Raw genomic sequence first — 8,651 nt, 5'->3', positions numbered from 1 at the left:
TCCCCAACAAGAACAAGTGCCGAAAATTTCACAACTTCTGTCAGCTGCCTGTAGAACTCGTCATCAGTCTCCTCATCCTGGTTCGGTGGTCTATAACAGACCCCGACCAGGACGTTAGCGTTGTTGGCCTTCCCACCTATCCTAACCCACAGGGACTCAACCTTATCATTCCCAGCCTCAAGTTCTACAACATCGAAAGATTCTCTAATATAGAGAGCCACACCACCACCCCTTCTGTGCTGCCTGTCCCTTCTGAAAAGCTTATATCCAGTCATTGTAGCACTCCAGTCATGAGAGTGGTCCCACCATGTCTCCACGATGGCAACCAAGTCATGGCCTGCCTGCTGCACAATGGCTTCCAGCTCTTCCTGTTTGTTACCCATGCTGCGTGCGTTCGTGTAGATGCACTTCAGTTGGGCCATTGCCTTATCCCCCAGCCTTGCCATTGTTCCCCCTGGCACAGCTCCAACAAGACTTGTTTCAGCCCTGTCCCCCTTCTTACCTAGTTTAAAGCCCTCTCAATGAGCCCCGCCAGCTCCTGGCCTAGGATCCGTTTTCCCCTTAGAGATAGGGACCTGTCTGCGGCCATCAGGCTGGGTGCCAAGCAAAGTGCACCATGGTCAAAAAACCCAAGATTTCTGTGTTGGCACCAGCCTCTGAGCCATGTGTTTATCAGGTGGGCTTTCCGTGTCCTCTCTGTACCCCTCCCTGCCACCATAGGGATGGACGAAAACACCACCTGTACTCCCACTCCATCCACTAACCGTCCCAGTCCCCTAAAGTCCCATTTGATAGCCTTCAGGCTTCTCTCTTCAACGTCATCACTGCCAGCCTGGACTATCAAAAGAGGATAATAGTCAGAGGGGTGAACCAGGTTGGGAAGCTTTCTGGCAATGTCTCTGACCGTGGCTCCAGGGAGGCAGCAGACTTCCCTATGGTTAGGATCAGGCCAACAAATAGGGCCCTCTGTTCCCCTGAGAAGAGAGTCACCTACAACAATCACCCTTCTTTCTGTCTTGGTGGAGGCAGTCCTGAGGCGTGGATTCGACCTCCTCGCCCTAGGCATACTCCTGGGTAGGCTTCCTATCTCATCCTCACCCACTGGTCTCTCAAGCTCCATGGCCTCAAATTTGTTGCGTAAGGGCACCTGGGAAGGTGGGGCCGGTGGGGGAGGGCATGGCCTGTGATGTCGAGCAGGGACCTGTTTCCATTCCTCCTCAACACTCAACTCCTAGGTCCCTTCCCTCTGCACAACAGCGACAGGGCAGGGGGTCCACCCCCATTTGGGGTGTCTCACCCCGGTACCTCTCCTTGAGGCCCTGCAGGGAGTCGCTCCACCAGTCTATCTCCCACTCGCACTCCCTGATATCCCTCAACCTCTCCACCTCCTCCTTGAGCTCCACCACCATGCGGATCAGGTCATCCACCTGCTTGCAGCTCACTCACGCAGTTTCTCTGCTTCCCGCTGATGGCAGGAACAGGCTCAGACACTCCCTGCATCTGGTGACCTGAACTGCTGCATTTTTTAACGGGTAGTCGGTCTGGGTGGGTAAAGCCTACAGCACCCGGTATTCCCAGGATGTCTCCCATCCAAGTACTAACCAGGCCCTACCCTTCTTAGCTTCCAAGATCAGATGAGTTTGGGCATTGCCAGGGTGGTATGGCCATAGGCAAAAATAGCTTCAACACCTTTATATTTATGAAAAGGAGGAGACATAAGATGGGAGATTGCTTTTCCAAATAAAATGCTAATATTATTATAAGATTGTCATTTATGTTTGAACAAATCAACATTTCTTTGCTTATGCTAGAGAAAGGGAATTCCTCTGCTTCCTCCTTTCCTCTTACTGGAAAACAAATTCAAAATAGTAATTAGCCAGAGTAAATATTGGAAAGTTTTTGGAATACCAAAGTGAATTATAGTCAGTAGTGGATCCTGAAAATAACTTTTTTTGGTAGGAGAATCAGTTTTTTTGTTTGTTTGTTTTTGTCTTTGAAAACTTAAGGAAAGGGAAAAAAAAGAAAAAAAAAGAAAAAAAAAAAAAAGGATGCAAAACTAAATTAGCTTACCTGAATGCACAACTAATGAATTTGCCTTAACATGGCAAGCACAGTATGCCATTGCCTTTGTCCCTGACTTATTATATCTAAAAATCAGGTAATAATTTGCACTGGCTTGTTGATCGTAATATGTACATAGATGGGGAAAGATATAGTAATTTTGTGTTAATATCTTATATCTGCTGGGAGGGAAATGTAAAGCTAAAACTATTTTTCACTGGTATAACAAACTAATGATTTCTATATGCTAACCATTATCAATAGGATTACAAAGTCACATGGCAGTTAATACCATGTCATATAAGAGATAAAGATCTAAATACACTTATTGGAAGAATGTGATATCCTACTCATCATTCATTTAGTTAGTAAATCAGATTGCAGTGCTGAAGGCTGTATATGTGACCTATTACTACATATGTAATGACTATCATTTCTGTTCTGCACAGCTAATGAATCAACCTTTAATTTTTTTTTTTTTTTTTTTACAAAGATGAATGGAAAGCATAGCATACAATAAAAACTTGTCTTTCATCAATTTCAGATGATATGTGTGTGCACACATTCACTTTGTTGGTTGGATTGGCAAGGAAGCCTTTAGTATTTACAATGCCATTGCAAATACTCCAGGTGGTCCCCATAAATTATTTGCATGAGGTTGTACTTCAGGACACAAAGTGACAGTGTGCCAGAATCTAAGTCCGCACATTCTAACAAATATGCCAGAATTGTCACATCACCATATTTTGAACAGTGCATTGTTGCCATTCTGTCATTCTGTACCAAGGGCCTTTGGCTTCTCAGCCCCATGCATCAGCCCTAGAGAGCCACTCACAGCTTTTGGCACTGCTGAAGAAAAAGAGTCTGGGTAGTGATAAAATTTTCCCTCTGACAACCCACCCAACACATGACTTCTGTGTAATCATTTTTGGTTCTATGTAATCATTTTTAGGCATCCAGCATAAAATTGTTCCCCATCATCATACTAGATGGAAGGTGATCTATTTCTTCTAAACCATTAACATTTTCACTGTCTCTCAGAGGGTTTACTCAGATGGTGCACTACTGTAGTCTTTTATAGCTTTCCCTAGTTTGTAGATGTATAGGAAAATGAAGACTATATAGTACCAGTTAGGAAACAAACATGTAACCCATTGCCACAAGATTAATTATAGTGTGAGTTTACTTAGAGCATGAGCTACTTAAGTTTTAGCTCTCTGTATACTTTTAATTTTATATTAAGATCCTTGGTTTTATCATTTGTATATTAATGTCAGCCATCACAGTTCTCCTCTTTAATAAGGCTTGAATAGATTTGATGTTTAATTTTCAAACATCTGGAAATTTGTACCAGCTGAAAAAAAAATAAATTATAGTACAGACTATGTTTACCAATAATGCTGTAAATACTCTGGACACCAAAACAAGGCTGCAAATTCAGCACCGTTCTCAGAAAGTGAATTTGTTCAATGGAAAACACAATAGTCAAATGTAGTTTAGAGTAGTCAAACTTATTAAAAAACAAAAAAAAAACAAAACAAAACAAAACAAAAAAACAATACCTGAAACCTTGTGCAATCAGATTTAGCCTGAAGTAAATTTTTACAGCTAAGTTATAAACAACCCAAAATAGGAAGTTATGTAATAAAAGTGCTGACACCATCTTAACTACAACCTAGAGTTGCAAACAGCAATGCTATAATGAGTCAGATTCATTGTGTCTTTCAAAAACCTGGTTTCCTTTTTAGAACTACTTCACCGCTGATGGCCCACATTTGCATTACATAAACATTCATGATGAAACATCTTACCAGTTCATCTGAACAGCATGGAATAGAGATCATCTTCGTTTAATTAGTTCTGAGTTTGCCTAAAGGCTTTAGGAACTACAAAATTTGCAAGCTTGTTTTTACAAATTAGTTGCGAAGTAGCATCTATCTTTTCTGTTTCTCCATCAAGGTAATATGCTTTTCTCACATGTATCTTTTTTTTCTTTTTTTCCCCCTAATGATCTGTTTCTGATAGTCAGCTGCTTTTTCTGCTCTATAGTTCACTGAGGGCACCATGTTATCTGCATTATTCATTACTGAAGCTATGGTATACCTTGGTTAGATTCTAAACACAAAACAGTTTCTAGGCATAACTTTATGTCTTCCATAAAAATCATGAATTATGTAATGCACAAATCTCTCCACAATAACCTCAATTCTTTCTCTGGCAAGTCAGTTGGCTATTTTTATTAAATATTGCTCATCTGCCATATGGACTCCAGTATTCAAGTTAATTATAAAATTGAAATATGGCAATGCCCTCTGAATCTGTAAAATCATTTTCCAATTAAAACTACTTTAGAACACCGCATATAAAAAATAATTTTATATAATTATGCACATCAAGAATAAGGGATTTTTAATTGCCTAAACATTACAAAAATATCTCCATTTGTTCTCATTGTGCTCTGTATAGAATTTAACATGCCTAAGTGAACAAATGCTATCATTGTTTGAGAAAGCTGGAGTAACTGAAGCAACTGAAAAACAAAAATCACTAATCATAAACAACTACAAATCTCTTTATTTCTGATTGCTAGTTCTACTGTTCCTGGATTTTTCTTAATGTTTCATATTTATGCTTTATACATTTGAAATGGGTAGTTTGTGGAAAATTTTTCTGAACTTTACTTTTAGACATGTTCTATCATCATCGATGAAATTAAGGAATAAATTAATTCTTTTTATACGAGTAGGTGAATTTGCCTCCAGGAGGAAAATATTTATATGTTTAGTCTGGTATTTGGTATGATGAATTAGAGAAATCTTTATGATGACATCTAGCATGCTTTATGCTGAAGCAGGAAAGCACAATATGTAGTGTATTGAAGATCAGGTTAAACAATAGTTGCTAAATAGTTAGCGCTTGCTGGTTTTCCATTCTTTTGTTGAATTGTATATGTACTTCTGTGTAATCTAATAGTGCTTCTCAATATTAAAAAAAAGTAGGGTTTTCTTCAGAATCTTTCTCCATGGGGCACTATCATATGTAAAATTCAGTTATCAACTGCATTTCATGTATTTCGTTAATTCAACATGTCTGGAGAAGTCTTATCAATCCAAGATTTTGCAATGTCCTAGTCACAAATAATTCAGACAATTTAGCATGAACCTGTCCTTAAGTTTTCCCGTGCCAATACAAAAACTTTCATAGCAATCAAATCTTCACAGTTAAGAAAGGATTGTATGATAATGCAATGATAATACATAATGATAACCAAAATTATATTCTCACACAGTTTAATAGTTGACTATAAATTGATCTGAGCTTTTCCCCAAATTGTATTCACTTAATTACTTATCCCTTATAAGACAATAAGGGTGTAAAATGTGTTAAGTGAGAGGATCACAAGGAAAGGAATGGTAGTTCTAGTACCTAACAATTTGACAAGTGCTTAGCTTGGCTCTCACACTGTTGTGAAAGTTGTTGAGTGGATATATCTGTAAAAGGGAAAACTTCCTGTCATGGGAAACCAATGAAGAATGTAATTGGAAAGTATCTTGTAGGATACTTGATCTTATGAGTGAAGAAAGGTGGAAGATTGATGAATTGAGAAGTGTATGAAATCAATAGTGCTGATGTAGTACATTTGGTCATTTATAAGACTTGGTTCTGTCACTTTGATTAAAAGGTACAGAATTAATAGATTTAAATATGGCTGTAAGGCTGCAAGCATCATCATATACTTCTAGTGAGATGCTTATCACTCTTATTAAAACATTTGACCAATTAACTAGAAAAAATGTACAAAAGAGATTCTACAAATGATACAAAGGCTGAGAGAAGTTTTAAAGAAAGAAAAAGAGAAGAAACTGATACCATGTGATCACTTTTGTTTTAGAAACTGGGTATAAATAGATAACACATTTTATTAATCCTACATATTGACAAAGACACATATTTTACAGAAAGATTAACTATCCCAGAAGAAGTGACTATGAAAAAAAAAAAAAAAAAAAAAAGAGAGAGAAAAGAAAAGAAAGAATAGGCATTAGGAGAGATAACAGCTGTACTTGATTTCACATAATGAAAAGCAAGTGCTGTACATACAGAAAGGAGATCCTTTGGAGAGCATAAGAAATTATTTGGTGATATTTGACCTCACACCTTCAGAAGCACTTTTTCTATTGTCAGCATCCACAGCTAAAGGAAGGATGCTAAAGACTGCAAATAGCACTGAGAAAACACATGAACATGTGTAAATATTTTTTTACTGTGGTAAATAGATGAGGTAGATAGTTTAATGTCTTTACTAAAGATGAGACAAAATGCATTCTCATTAAGTACAGAGACATCAAACTGCATAGAGCTGGAAATCCACTGAAAGGCAAGGCTGCTATAGCAAGAGACATTGGCACACTGAAGTGAGCTGACACAGGCTTCATAAAGGTAAATGCAAAGACCAGGAAAAGAATGAACCTTGTAGCAGTATGCACCAGATGCCGACTAGATAGAAAGTAGCTTTGGAGGTTTGTAGGAAAGGAGGTGGAGATCTCTGTAGACAACAAAATGGATATTAATCTGTAGCATGACATCATTTTGAAGAATTACAACCACATACTGTGATGTATTAGCAAAAGCATTGCCAGTAGGTAAAGGGAAGTGAATGTTTCCCCTACTCAATACTTGTGAGACTGCATATGGAGCGTTATGTCCAGTTTTGGGTTCCAGCAAAGTGACATAAAACCATTTGAGGTACTGGAGCACATGATAAGTAGAGGAGAGATTGAGAGAGTTCAGCCCAGATGGTGAAAGGGGAATCTGTCTTCAGCTACACAGCAGAAGGCCATAGAGAAGATAAAGCCAGATTCTTCTCAGAAGTGCACAGTTACAGAGCGAGAAAGATGGACACAAATATAAAGTGGGACATTCTGTTATTAGGAAAAAAAAATAAAAGTATGAAATCAAAACCTGGAGCAGGGGTTCAGAGAGGTTTTAGAATCTCCATCCCTGAATATTCTCAAAACTCATGTGAGGCAACCTGATATAAATTGCCTTGACTTTTTGCTGGGAGATCAGGCCAAATGATTCCTCATGTCCCAGCTAATTTAAATTATGTTATAAAATTATTCCAATACTGGGAAACAGACATAACCATTTCTCTCAAGAAGTCAGTCTGACTCTACAAGGCCCATTACCTCAGAACTACCATAAATACATAAGAAACTAAACATTGATAGTTGGAAGACAATCGAGCTGAGGAATGTATAGTAAGATCCAGCTTCTGGAAACTGGAGATAGAAATTCAGTCTAAATAAAACATCTACATTTTAAGCAGGACAGATAATTAACAAGTAGAACAAGAGTTGTGAGCAACACAGTTAATGACAGTCTTTGAATCAAGATTAGATTATTTTTTTTTTTTCCCCTAAAGATTTCCTGTTCTTCAAATGGGAATTAATTCAGGGAAATCCTATGGTTTGCTTTAAACAAGAGGTCAGATTAGGTGATCACAGGGGTTCATTCTGGTCTTACAGAAAATGAATCTGTGAACCATGAGTCCTTCTTTAACATCATAATGTGTGTGATATACACGTTCCAATTGAGCTCACACTTTTTCAAAGTGCTCCCCTATGGATTGTCTCAGGACAAAGATAAAGGCAAAGAAAGCTTTAGAGCATGTCTGAATTGGAGATGTCTCCTCTGTCTTTTAATATAAAGGGAAATAATTTATCAAACAGGTAGATCTGAGGTCAGAGACTTTCTAGAAGCTAACAGTGCAGATATTCTCCCTAACTCTGAGCCACTGGCATATCACAGTTATAATTACCAGCAAGATTATTATGCATCCAAAATGACAAGTCTTTATTTTTACCAACAAATACTTAAGCTTTAGGGGTATCCTAAATTAGCTTTTCTTTTCCCTCAAGACCTTGAGAAGCAGAAAATACTTTGGCTGATGAATGAAACATCCAGCCCAGGAAAATGTAACAGAAGCAGTGAAAATATTTCTGTTGAGAACAGAGTGACAGACCTATTACGAAAATCTAAATATAATTCTGGACCATATTCTGTTGAGCTTTTAAGCATCTGATAATTGGACTGAAGACCCAGAATATTTTAGATGTTCAGCAGACTTTCTCCAGCTCTTCTTTCAGAAAATATAGAAATCAATGTGTGATTAATTCTAGATTAATTCTATGCTAGAATTCTTACTGATGTACTGACTTTTTAGTGACTACTATCTTTCTGTAATATGGAATGTGAATTCATCACATGTACACCTTTTATCTTTCACTACTTTACATGCTTTTGTAGAGATATTGCCCATACATAGTAATGTATTTTAAGCACTAAACCATTAACCAGAGTATTATCCAGTACTCTGTACTAACATGAGTAGTATTATATTATTGTAATAGCTTACCTCAGTATGTTGTTTTATACCAAAAAGTCATTCTGTATAACTGGATTTCATAATAAAATATTTCTTTCTAGCAGATGGCACATGCAACAAGGGACTGATCTGGAAATAGTTATTGAGGGCCTATTTCATCTCCTATAAAACTTAAAAGAAGGCATAATGAAAAAGGGGTAAG

General features: G+C 37.7%; 1 non-coding gene across 1 annotated transcript; it reads right to left on the bottom strand.

Moving 5' to 3' along the window:
* Positions 1–1,553: 1,553 nt before the first annotated feature.
* On the bottom strand, positions 1,554–1,672 carry LOC113844398 (5S ribosomal RNA). Its single transcript, XR_003498983.1, has one exon. It is a non-coding gene; the product is annotated as a 5S ribosomal RNA (ribosomal RNA).
* Between the last annotated feature and the right edge of the window lie 6,979 nt (positions 1,673–8,651).

Source organism: Anas platyrhynchos, chromosome 8, assembly GCF_047663525.1.
Source record: "Anas platyrhynchos isolate ZD024472 breed Pekin duck chromosome 8, IASCAAS_PekinDuck_T2T, whole genome shotgun sequence".
Taxonomy (NCBI): Eukaryota; Metazoa; Chordata; class Aves; order Anseriformes; family Anatidae; genus Anas; species Anas platyrhynchos.
The sequence above is the reverse complement of the archived record's forward strand: the minus strand, read 5'-3'. Positions and strand labels throughout refer to the sequence as shown.